The following is a 12,399-nucleotide window of genomic DNA, read 5'->3' as shown; positions in this document are numbered from 1 at the left end:
CTTATTCGCATTGATGGCACTTTGAACAGTGGACATTACATTTCAGATGTGTTACGACCCATGGCTCTATCCTTCATTCGATCCCTACGAACCCCAACATTTCAGCAGGATAATGCACGACCGCATGTTGGAAGTCCTGTACGGGCCTTTCTGAATACAGAAAATGTTCAAGTGCGCCCCTCGCCAGCAAATTCTCCAGATCTCTCACCAAATGAAAACGTCTGGTCAATGGTGGCCGAGCAACTGGCTCGTCACAATACGCCAGTCACTACTCATGATGAACTGTGGTATCGTGTTGAAGCTGCACGGGCAGCTGTACCTGTACAATCCATGCAAGCTCTGTTTGACTCAATGGCCAGGCGTATCAAGGCCGTTATTACGGCCAGAGGTGGTTGTTCTGGGTACTGATTTCTCAGGATCTGTGGACCCAAATTGCGTGAAAATGTAATCACATGTCAGTTCTAGTATAATATATTTGTCCAATGAATACCCGCTTATCATCTGCATCTCTTCTTGGTGTAGCAGTTTTAATGACCAGTAGTGTAGTTTTCTAGAAATTTATGGCTTGAGTTGAATAAAAGAAGAGCTTGGTACGAAATTCTTCCACTCCAACTGTGGCATGAATCAGCAAATCAGTGTTTAGTAGTATGAATTGAAAACAGTCTTGGTTGCAATTTTATTTTATTTTTTTTGTTTATCAACAACGCGTTTAACCTGATGTTGGCATCTTCAGGTTGATATAGATAGAAAACAGAGAACAAATACATCTATTTAAGGATCGCGATCGCGTTTTGCAGACTTGGGTAACCTAAAAGCATATATAAACAGATCAAATACTGAAAAAGCAAATACCTTAATGTGGTATTTCTTAGGATGATCCATTAGACAATGTAGCTAAAGGGCATCGTCGAGTCCATCAGGCCAATATCGCCTTCGTTAACCTCAGTAAATACTAGAAATGTAAAATAGTAAAAACGGATAAGAGAATTCACCAATGATCGGACACTCAGAAATGCAATCATATTGCCGAAACGTTATGATCAGACCTTACCTTTCTAGATGGTCATTAAGGAGAGGCAAATCTTTGTCCTCCATATGCTAAATATTTCAATTTCTTCCAAAATGTTTAACTTCTTCCCCTTTTGTCCCTCCTTAACGCCCAAATATTCGACGCTAATCAGGCATTTTTAGAAGCCAGATACAGGTAAGTAATCATATCGTACTGATGGAAATAGCATAGTGCGTTCGCGATTGAGTGGTTTCGTATCTGTAGAGCGCGTGTACGTGCCTTTCACAAGCATTTCTAGATTCAGGCGCGATATCCAATTCCTTCTCGTGCAACATAATTGAACTAGGTAAGAAACTTATTTGCAACTACTAGCGCATCGAATCGAAAGTCAAGTGGCACTCGGAAAACTATCCAAACTTCCGAGAACATCGAAGGCGTGCGTAGCAGTTTGCAGTCAAGCCCTACTCGTTCATTACGGAAGCGTATCCATACGCTGAAAATGTCATACATCCAAAACGACCTTGTAGGTTCTCCGTGAAGCGTTTGTTAACCGCTTGATTTCCAAATGCGCTTGTGTCGAATGGCCGCCTTGCTCGCCTGATTTAACCGTGCCAGACCTTTGCCTATGGGATTATTTGAAGGAGACAGTGAACTACGACCGGCCGAGAAGCTTGCAGCAGTTAAAAGATCGAATTAACTATGAAATTTCCAGTGCTCCAGTAGTTACGAAAGATGTGTCCAAAAACTGGGTGAAACGCCTTGAGTATTGTGTATCCCCCAACGGTCGTTATTTGTCCGATATAATATTTCGTAAATGAGCTTGAATAAATTTTATACTTTGTGTAAAATGTTCAACTTTATTCAGCGATTAGTTTGTGCGTTATTCAGATTTGAGCTAGTCAAAACATTGTCACACACGCTGTGCTAGCACCAATTGCAGATCGAAACCCCTGACATTTCGATAAGCACTCGAACACAAAGAATCGCGAAAATGAAATTGAACTCTGGTAATACACAGCTCTAATTTTCGCAACTGTATAAATAATTCTCGTCTGAAGCTTGACTGTTTTGATTTCAGTACGCAGACGAAGATTTAACTGAAGCAGGTGTTTTCTCTCTTTCTCGACAAAGCCATCCGATGGGCATAAAACGTTTCGTGCCATGTTCCATGTAAAGTGTGATCGAGTCGAGGATTTATGGCGTGGTGAAAATGAAGAGGTGGGTGTGGGCGCGGTTTGCAGTCGGCCAGTGCGCGCAGATGACACCCACGGCGTTTCCTGTCTGGGGCGTCGGCCGCTCGCTGCATTGTGTGACGCCTCTGTTCCCCAAGCCCTGCCACGACAAAACATCTGCCTTCATCACTATTTACATTCACCGAACTCACTTTTCTTTTTTCCCCTTTGCTTGTAGACGCTGCGGCGGTGACAGGGAAGTCCTTACAGTGGAATACATTTGACGGTCCCTAATGGAAGGCGTGTCTAAAACACTTTTTCCTAACGTTATTCTTATTGAAAACTGAATGAAACTGCGCCCACCACTAGAAATTTATGATGCTTCGTAATCATATGATACTCCCTGCTTACGTGGGTCGTTCCTCAGAAAAAGCAGCAGGATTCTGAGCACGTACAAAATTCTTCTTTCGTCCACTTACACAACTAAGGATCTGGTGATTTTTACGTAGAATGATACGAACTTCAGAAAATGTGCGTTGCAGAATCCTGGGCATTATAGTAGGTTTTGCACTAATATTGTGAATGGAACGCGTTACTCTTTTACTGGCACTCAACAGTTCATGTACTATCACTGTACTTCTTTTACAACCGAACGAATGTCGTAACAAAACTACGTAGTTTCATCAAGAAAACTGTTGTTGCATCTGTATCTTTCTAGATTAACAATACAGAAAAATAATCCCCCCTCGAAGTTTTTTTATTATTTTTTATTTTTTTTATTTGCAGAGAGCTCTGTTTCTACGAGGGCGTGTAGCAAAGTAGACTAGTGTATCTGAATTTTTATGTGAAAACTCTAAAAGCTTCTTAAATAACAAAAAATAAAACTAAATTCCGCCCGAACAGGCCACGAAGACCTAACGATACCAACCGACCGCCGTGTCATCAACAGCTCCCAGGCATCACTGGATCCCAATACGGCCGTATGTCATTTTACGAGACCGGAGCCGCTACTTCCCAATCAGTTTGTCTCACAAGGGCTGAGTGCACCCCGCTTGTCACCCATCCAAGTGTTAGCCCAGCCCGACACCGCTTGAATTTGGTGATCTAACGGGAGCCAGTGTTACCAATGCGGCAGGACCGTTGGCTTTCTAAATATAACAAACATTATTATATTTTTTTCTTCGTGTCTACATATTTGTTTCACAACATTGTCACCCTGACGACGAACAAATTTTCCACAACGAGAGACCGGTTTGTTGATGCAGTCACTGCAGAATTTTTTACTTTGTTGACGGATTCACAACCTAACTTGTGTTTGCGCCGCTCTACCAGTATCAAAGGTGTTCTTTAAATTTTGGAAATAGAGGAAAATCGGATGTGGTCATGTCGGGAGTGTATGGAGAATGTTCGATAACTGTGAAAGCAAGGTCTCAGGCTATTGAAGATGTCGGAGAGCTGGTATGTGGTCTGGTATTGTTATGTCGAAGGAGAGGGTGCTCCATGCGTAGACGAACTCTTCAGGTTCGGAACTCGACTACAGCATGCTATGCGTCACTGGTTGCGGATATGGAGAGCATGTGGTCAGCACACCGCTCTCCCGGCCGTATGTCAGTTTACGGGACCGGAGCCGCTACGTGTCAGTCAAACAGCTCCTCAGTTTGCCTCACAAGGTCTGAGTGCACCCCACTTGCCAACAGCGCTGGGCAGACCGGATGGTAACCCATCCAAGTGCTAGCCCAGCCCGACAACGCTTAACTTCGGTTACCTGACGGGCCACACATGACATAATTATTTGTAGAAAATGAAGAAAGAACAAGCAGTAACAGCCCTAGTGATAATATGTATATTGAGATTAGTCGTTCACCTATTTCGGATGATAATTGCTTTTTCGATGTAGGAAGTAAATATATGTTTTATTAGCAACAGTGAAATTATTTTTCCGAATTTTTGTATGATTAAGAAAGTGCAAACGACAGTACTGGAAAAAGTTTTGCGGACATATGCAATATTAGGCAAACCTATTACATCTAGAATAATTCTCATCACACAAAAAGTTTGATAAGACGAGTAAAGAGAAATCATTTCTTTTTGTTTGAGTGATGACTATCCCGGTGGGAAAAAGCTACAATTAAAAATTTCGTCACTTGAGAGGGCCTCCACGAAAAACGAGTGATTGTGGGATAATGAAACTTTGTGGAAACTTTTGTAAGGACATTTGGAACAGGAAGAACGACTAAAATATTGAGAGTAACATATCTTAATTTCCACGTGAAAGGGTAAGGTTTGGTAACTGCATTCCATGTTTACGTTCGAGGTTACAAACGTATCTCATTGTAACGATTATCTGCATACACGACAGTGTGGAAGCGCACTACAGATTGCTCTGCTGATGCCCGAAACATCTGATACAGGATGTTGGACCGTGGAATGTTCAGCTGTCGTAACACAGCTTCAAGATCGTATTTCGTTCAGCATGTGTGCGTGAATTCCTAAGGGACCAAACTGCTGAGGTCATCAATACCTGCGTTCAGCGTTCTCAGCCATGGCAACAGTACTTTCTTCAACAATTTTTCGCGCAATTGGCCGCTGGCCTCTTCCCGGAGCAATTTCCAGATCGCCAGATAATCTAACTTCCGGATCGTGTTCTTCAACCCGAGTGTGGAAACAAGGCGTCTACAATATGTTTCAAATGGCTCTGAGCACTATGGGACTTAATATCTGAGGTCATCAGTCCCCTAGAACTTAAAACTACTTCAACGTAACCAGCCAAAGGACATCACACACATCCATGCCCGAGGCAGGATTCGAACCTGCGACCGTAGCGGTAGCGCGGTTCCAGACTGAAGCGCCTAGAACCGCTCGGGCACATAGGCCGGCCAAGGCGTCTATGTGTTCGTTTAATGCGTCAAGATTCGTGAAGCGCAACAGCACTATTGCTGTTGTTTTGATAAAACGACTTTACCGTTATAAACTCCTGCTCACCTTGCCCAGACTCACGTTAACTGTCTGCAACTGTATGACACACTGAGGCTCGTGTTTCAGCCCGCCCCACCACTACCGGCGCCTAGCGGCAAGTCATGACACTAACACTGCCAACAACGCTAATTCTGCAGCGCACAGTCTGAATATCATTTCTATAAAATTGGATAAGGTAAATAGTCTTCCTTCTACACTGGCTCAAGCAGCATAAATTTAATTAAAACCGCTCTGTCTAATTAAGTTTCCTGGTGGATTCTCAACATTTTCAGAACGTCAAGAAGATCGCAAAATTCGGCTAGCCTTTCTTTCTGCAGTTAGTTCGGTTACTTACTGATTGACTACATGGCTTCATTCACGTCAAAATTAAAGAGTGTGTGCAGGGTGTCCCAAGAGGAGTGGTCAATATTCAGGTTTATGATAGGACCGATCATTCGAAGCAAGTATGTCTATGAACATGAGCTCTTAAAGGTTCTCTAAAGGAGAGCACTTCTTCATCTTAAATAATGTGAAACAAATGTTTTCTATCGCTTGCGCCTTGTCCTGCGGCTACACAGGGTCGGCCATAGTCAATCGGATTCGGCATGTTAATTTTAAGGGGTGGCCGGATGCCCTTCCTGCCGCCACCCCGAACCCCCCAGGACGGAAATAGTGCACCCCAACTGTCTGTGTCTGGTGGAATCCATGAAATAGTGTGAATGTGTTCAGATGTCTGTGAGCTGTGTAGCTGAGGCGGAACGTAGGGACCAGCCCAGTGTTCACCTAATGGGATGTGGAAAACCGCCTAAAAACCACATCCAGGCTGGCCGGCACACCGGCTCCCGTCGGCAATCCGCCGGGCGGATCCGATCCGGGGCCGGCGCGCCTACCGAGTCCAGGAAGCAGCGCGTTAGCGCTCTCGGCTACCCTGGCGGGTATTGTGAAACGAATCTCTTCTACTGAAAAATTTCCATATTTTGCGATAAGTTAATAGCGATCAAAACAACAAGAAATTGTCTAGTAAACATCAGCTCTAAAATGCATACCTTAACATCTACGTGCACTTGGTCAGCAGAAGCAATTTGTTTCATAGTATCGAAGAAGTGCTCATAGCTCGTAAGGTACGCAGTTTAGTGCCCATGTTTACTAGATCTTTTTTCATCAAATGATCGTTCCTGCCATACCCCTGCATATCGACCATTCTTCCTGGAATCTCTGTGTAGGAAGAGTCACCTAACCTCGCCATCGAGAACAGTGCCCTTACCGGGCGAGCTACCAATGTACACTGCTCTGAGAGTTTCGGTGAAAGGCAAGAGGTTTCTTCCGAACTCCGATGCGGAGTGGAAGATTCATTCTGGAAGGTTAAACATAGTTCCAATCCACGCAGCAGCAAGCCGCAGCTCGTGTGACAGGGCGCGCAGGAATTCGAGGCAGTGACCTTGCCGCTGGCCTTCCGCCACGCTGTTAAGTGAATCATCCTCCCGCGGCCCCACTTAGCCGTCAACTTCATTTCCCACTGCAGCCAGCCCCACACCAGGTTGAGAAAGTGCAGTTTTACCCTTCAAGTCGCGTCGCTGTGATAAAGTGACTATTCAAAACACGTAGCAAATTTTTACTGTGGTTTAGATGCAGTATAGCACAGAGAGAAATAAGCAGTTTTACTGTCCTCGATGGACGTTTTCTCAATAATGCCACACTCTGCAATTCTGTAGCTCTGTTACGTCCAGGGCCTTTTGTACCTGTCAGAACGAGTACGACAGTTATTTATACAGGATGTCCAAGATTAAACTCCCTGATTTACAAACGCAACTAAAAAACAAAACACATATGAGATACATAAACTTGCTGTATGTGGCATCGTGTAGAACACTTCAGAAAGTTTTCATTTGTTATTTCTCAAAAGATTTTTTCCAGGTGCTAAATACACTACTGGCCTTTAAATTGCTACACCTACAAGAAATGCAGATGATAAACGGGTATTCATTGGACAAATATATTATACTACAACTGACATGTGATTACATTCTCACGCAATTTGGGTGCATAGATCCTGAAAAATCAGTACCCAGAACAACCACCTCTGGCCGTAATAACGGCCTAGATACGACTGGGCATTGAGTCAAACAGAGCTTGGATGGATTGTACAGGTACAGCTGCCCATGCAACTTCAACACGATGCCACAGTCCATCAAGAGTAGTGACTGGCGTATTGTGACGAGCCAGTTGCTCGGCCACCATTGACCAGACGTTTTCAAGTGGTGAGAGATCTGGAGAATGTGCTGGCCAGGGCAGCAGTCGAACATTTTCGTTATCTAGGAAGGCCCGTACAGGACCTGCAACATGCGGTCGTGCATTATCCTGCTGAAATGTAGGGTTTCGCAGGGATCGAATGAAGGGTAGAGCCACAGATAGTAACACGTCTGAAATGTAACGTCCACTGTTCAAAGTGCCTTCAATGCAAACAAGAGGTGATCGAGACGTGTAACCAATGGGACCCCATACCTTCACGCCGGGTGGTACGCCAGTATGGCGATGACGAATACACGCTTCCAATGTGCGTTCACCGCGATGTCGCCAAACACGGATGCGAACATCATGATGCTGTAACAAACCCTGGATTCATCCGAAAAGAGACGTTTTGTCATTCGTGCGCCCAGGTTCGACGTTGAGTACACCTTCGCAGGCGCTCCTGTCTGTGATGCAGCGTCAAGGGTAACCGCAGCCACGGTCTCCGAGCTGATAGTCCATGCTGCTGCAAAGGTTGACGAACTGTTCGTGCAGATGGTTGGTGTCTTACAAACGTCACCATCTGTTGAATCAGTGATCGAGAAGTGGCTGCACGATCCTTTACAGCCATGCGGATAAGATGCCTGTCCTGTCGACTGCTAGTGATACGAGGCCGTTGGGATCCAGCACGGCGTTACGTATTACCCTCCTGAACCCATCGATTCCATATTCTGCAAACAGTCATTGGATCTCGACCAACGCGAGCAGCTAATGTCGCGATACGATAAACCGTAATCGCGATAGGCTACAATCCGACCTTTATCAAAGTCGGAAACGTGATAGTACGCATTTCTCCTCCTTAGACGAGGCATCACAACAACGTTTGACCAGGCAACGCCGGTCAGCTGCTGTTTGTGTATGAGAAATCGGTTGGAAACTTGCCTCATGTTAGCACGTTGTAGGTGTCACCACCGGTGCCAACCTAGTGTGAATGCTGTGGAAAGCTAATCATTTGCATATCACAGCATCTTTTTCCTGTCGGTTAAATTTCGCGTCTGTATCACTTCATCGTCGTGGTGTAGCAATTTTAATAGCCAGTAGTGTATTTATGGAGAGTACGTTTCATACTCGTCTTCATATTCCGTTAGGTGTTCACCTGCATGATTAGCAGGACACATATGTTTGTACGCGAAAATAGCGTTGGGGTACTCACTTTAGAGTTTTCGCTCATGTTTAAACACAAAATGATGTAACCATTATTCTTTCTGCGCCTCTGACGAATTTTTTCAGATATTTTAAATGTGGAAAGAACATTGTGGTAACTGGTAAGCTTCATAAAAGTGGAAAATAATTAATTTGAAGGATCACAATAATGTTTGTCTAAATTTGAGGGATCACTATTGACTTTGATATATGACAAGTTTTTGACGTGGTAATAACATTTTAATCTTGTTGGTAAATGTATATTAAGCCGAAGCGCCCATGTCTGTTTCGGAGTGCGGCATGCATGTCATATTACGATGATCGGATGTGAGACTTGTCGGAAGAATCAAAAGTAGTTATTCAGTAAGTCAATATATTCGTAATCACCAAGCATGTTATATATCGTCGACTCGACAAAAATGGACGTTTGCATTTCTGCGAGAAGTAGAGGCTTGCGACATGGATTGTCATCGAGTTTATTCATGCTGCTGCTTGCCTGCCAAAGTACTTTGTGACACTTGACAACAATTTAGACATGGAAAATAATTAACATGAGGTCTTTGTATGTCCTTTTCACAGATGGTTGCGGGACATCGGCTGTTCAGTACAGAATGCCAAATCAAACACCTTCCAGCCGGCTAAATTTCTAAATTGCTGTTTTATTGGGCTACCAGTTTCGGCGATATATTACGCCTTTTCAAGCCCCCCCCCCTCCCCCGACCGTCGCCTTGGAAGATTTCCACCTCTGGTCCAATAAAAGTGGGGGCCAGCATTCAATGACTGGTTTTGAGACAGCGATCACTTCAAACATCACCTGCCAACAGCTGATGTTTGAACTGATCACTTTCAAATTCTACAATTAACTTGAGATTTTGTTCGAACTTTACAGATTGGCAAGTGTTGCTTTGCGCAATTTTGTGAATAAAAAAGGAACAAACAAGTAGATTTAGAATGTTTGGATACGTCTGTGCATCCTTTAAACTTCTATGAAATATTACGAATTACACCTTTATTGAAATGTTATTGCGAGTTACACGTTTATTGACATTTTATTGCGAGTTACATATTTATCGAAATTTCATTGCCAGTTACACATTTACTGAAATTTTGGATAAATCTCTTGCGTTGTGTGCAAAATGAAATGAAACTTTCCACACAAAACTACTGGATTACTTTGTAAGAGAGATATTGTGTGCAAAAAGTACTTCGTTTTCTATTGTTTTGTTTACTGATTGAAACTACGTTATGCTGGGCTGCCTCATTGTAATGACACACTGAGATTAGTTGGGGAAGGGAGCAGGCAAGGGAAATGGGCGAAGGGCGCAAGGGCTCAAACCGCAACTTGACTAATTTCACCATTTTGGACTTTTCTTAAGTTCCCTCTAGCATATCTGGGCTAGTTCCGCCATCTAAGATTTTGATTGGCTAGAGAGGGCAGGGGCCATGAGGAAGCCGAGGAGGGAGGGGGGGGGGGGGGAGAACCGTGATAGATATGGTGGTGCGGCTCGTGACATGGAGAAGTCAATGACCAACGTCACGTGATGTAAACCAACTGGATGAGAACATACAATGTAAACAAAGTGGTCTGGAGTACCCACAGATATACTATTTTTGACTTTGCATTAGAGATGGGTAGTTGCAGTTTTGTATTACATGCACTAATATTTTATCGTTGTGACTGTTTGCAAAAGTATTTGGCTATATGAGTACCAATGTTATTTTTATTTACAGCTCAGTGGAACTCTACACACTGCTTTTAAAGGTTACATACTTGCGAAACATATGATTGTACCTTTGGTCGTTGGAAGAAATAGTTTTTACCGAAAATCATTATTTTCTTTAAATATTCGCTGCCAGTCTTTTTATTCAGTTTACTGTGTGGCTGTGTTGACTGGTGCATGCGTTTCTCCGGAGTCTCGAATACATTGAATCTTACGATCTTTGTTTGCCTGAGTAGAATGTAGTTGCCAGAGTTGTGGAGGGCAGCGAAGGTCATAGCTAGGGCGGAAGTAAAAATTTTACTTGATATGATCTGGTCAATCGATTTGCGTCGTGTCTGACTTGTGAGTGTGAGTCAGGTGGTAATTAAGTGTCGGCAGGGAGTGTTAGATGGATAAGAGCAAAAACTTCATTTATTCAGGTTTATACTATGTCTCCAATCGTATTATATTCAACATAATAATAAAAAGTCCTCCCTTAAAACAGCTGACTGATTCGATTCGCCGTATTACTAAAAATCCGAAGCACTTCATTCAGTTCAACTGATTTCGTTCTTTTCTTTTCAAAGCCCAGAAATACCAAGCTTGCCGTTCCTACGTAACCCACTAAGAGCCTCTGTGGCCTATTGATTGAAGCCAAAGTTGAAAATGTAGATTCACACACAGCAGTGCTACATCCTATGGTAGTCGCAGAAGCAAAAGGTTCAGATCTATCTCTGACCACCTCTCGTTACTTGTACAAAACTTGCATTGTATTTTCCATTTTATCCTCTCGACGACTCAAATAAGCATTGACCACAGTAGCCTCTTTTCTTGATGTAACTGGTAGACCTGAAAAATCGTTTGAAATTGTGGCTTGGACACAAATAAATAACACCAATATTTTTCAAGCAGCGACATAGTTTTGTTTAATTTTCTAATGTTGTTGTTATTGTTGTGGTCTTCAGTCCTGAGACTGATTTGATGCTGCTCTCCATGCTACTCTATCCTGTGCAAGCTGCTTCATCTCCCAGTTCCTACTGCAGCCTACATCCTTCTGAATCTGCTTAGTGTATTCATCTCTTGGTCTCCCTCTACGATTTTTACCCTCCACGCTGCCCTCCAATACTAAACTGGTGATCTCTTCATGCCTCAGAACGTGTCCTACCAACCGATCCCTTCTTCTAGTCAAGTTGTACCACAAACTCCTCTTCTTCCCAATTCAATTCAGTACCTCCTCATTAGTTATGTGATCTACCCATCTAATCTTCAGCATTCTTCTGCAGCACCACATTTCGAAAGCTTCTATTCTCTTCTTGTCCAAACTATTTATCGTCGATGTTTCACTTCCATACATGGCTACACTCCATACAAATACTTTCAGAAAATACTTCCTGACACTTTGTTCTATACTCGAAGTTAACAAATTTCTCTTCTTCAGAAACGCTTTCCTTGCCATTGCCAGTCTACATTCTATATCCTCTCTACTTCGACCATCATCAAATATTTTGCTTCCCAAATAGCAAAACCCCTTTACTACTTTAAGTGTTTCATTTCCTAATCTAATTCCCGCAGCGTCACCCGATTTAATTAGACTACACGCCATTATCCTCGTTTTGCTTTTGTTGATGTTCATCTTATATCCTCCTTTCAAGACACTGTGCATTCCCTTCAACTGCTCTTCCAGGTCCTTTTCTGTCTCTGACAGAATTACGATGTCATCGGCGAATCTCAAAAGTTTTGTTATTTCTCCACGGATTTTAATACCAATTCCGAATTTTTCTTTTGTTTCCTTTACTGCTTGCTCAATATACAGACTGAATAACATCGTGGTGAGGCTACAACCCTGTCTCACTCCCTTCCCAACCACTGTTTCCCTTTCGTGTCCCTCGACTCTTATAACTGCCATCTGGTTTCTGTACAAATTGTAAATAGCCTTTCGCTCCCTGTATTTTACCCCTGCCACCTTCAGAATTTGAAAGAGAGTATCCCAGTCAACATTGTCAAAAGCTTTCTCTAAATGTACAAATGCTAGAAACGTAGGTTTGCCTTTTCTTAATCTAGCTTCTAAGATAAGCCGTAGGGTCAGTATTGCCTCACGTGTTCCAACATTTCTACGGAATCCAAAATGATCTTC

Source organism: Schistocerca cancellata, chromosome 4, assembly GCF_023864275.1.
Source record: "Schistocerca cancellata isolate TAMUIC-IGC-003103 chromosome 4, iqSchCanc2.1, whole genome shotgun sequence".
In the NCBI taxonomy this organism is placed as follows: domain Eukaryota; kingdom Metazoa; phylum Arthropoda; class Insecta; order Orthoptera; family Acrididae; genus Schistocerca; species Schistocerca cancellata.
The sequence above is the reverse complement of the archived record's forward strand: the minus strand, read 5'-3'. Positions refer to the sequence as shown.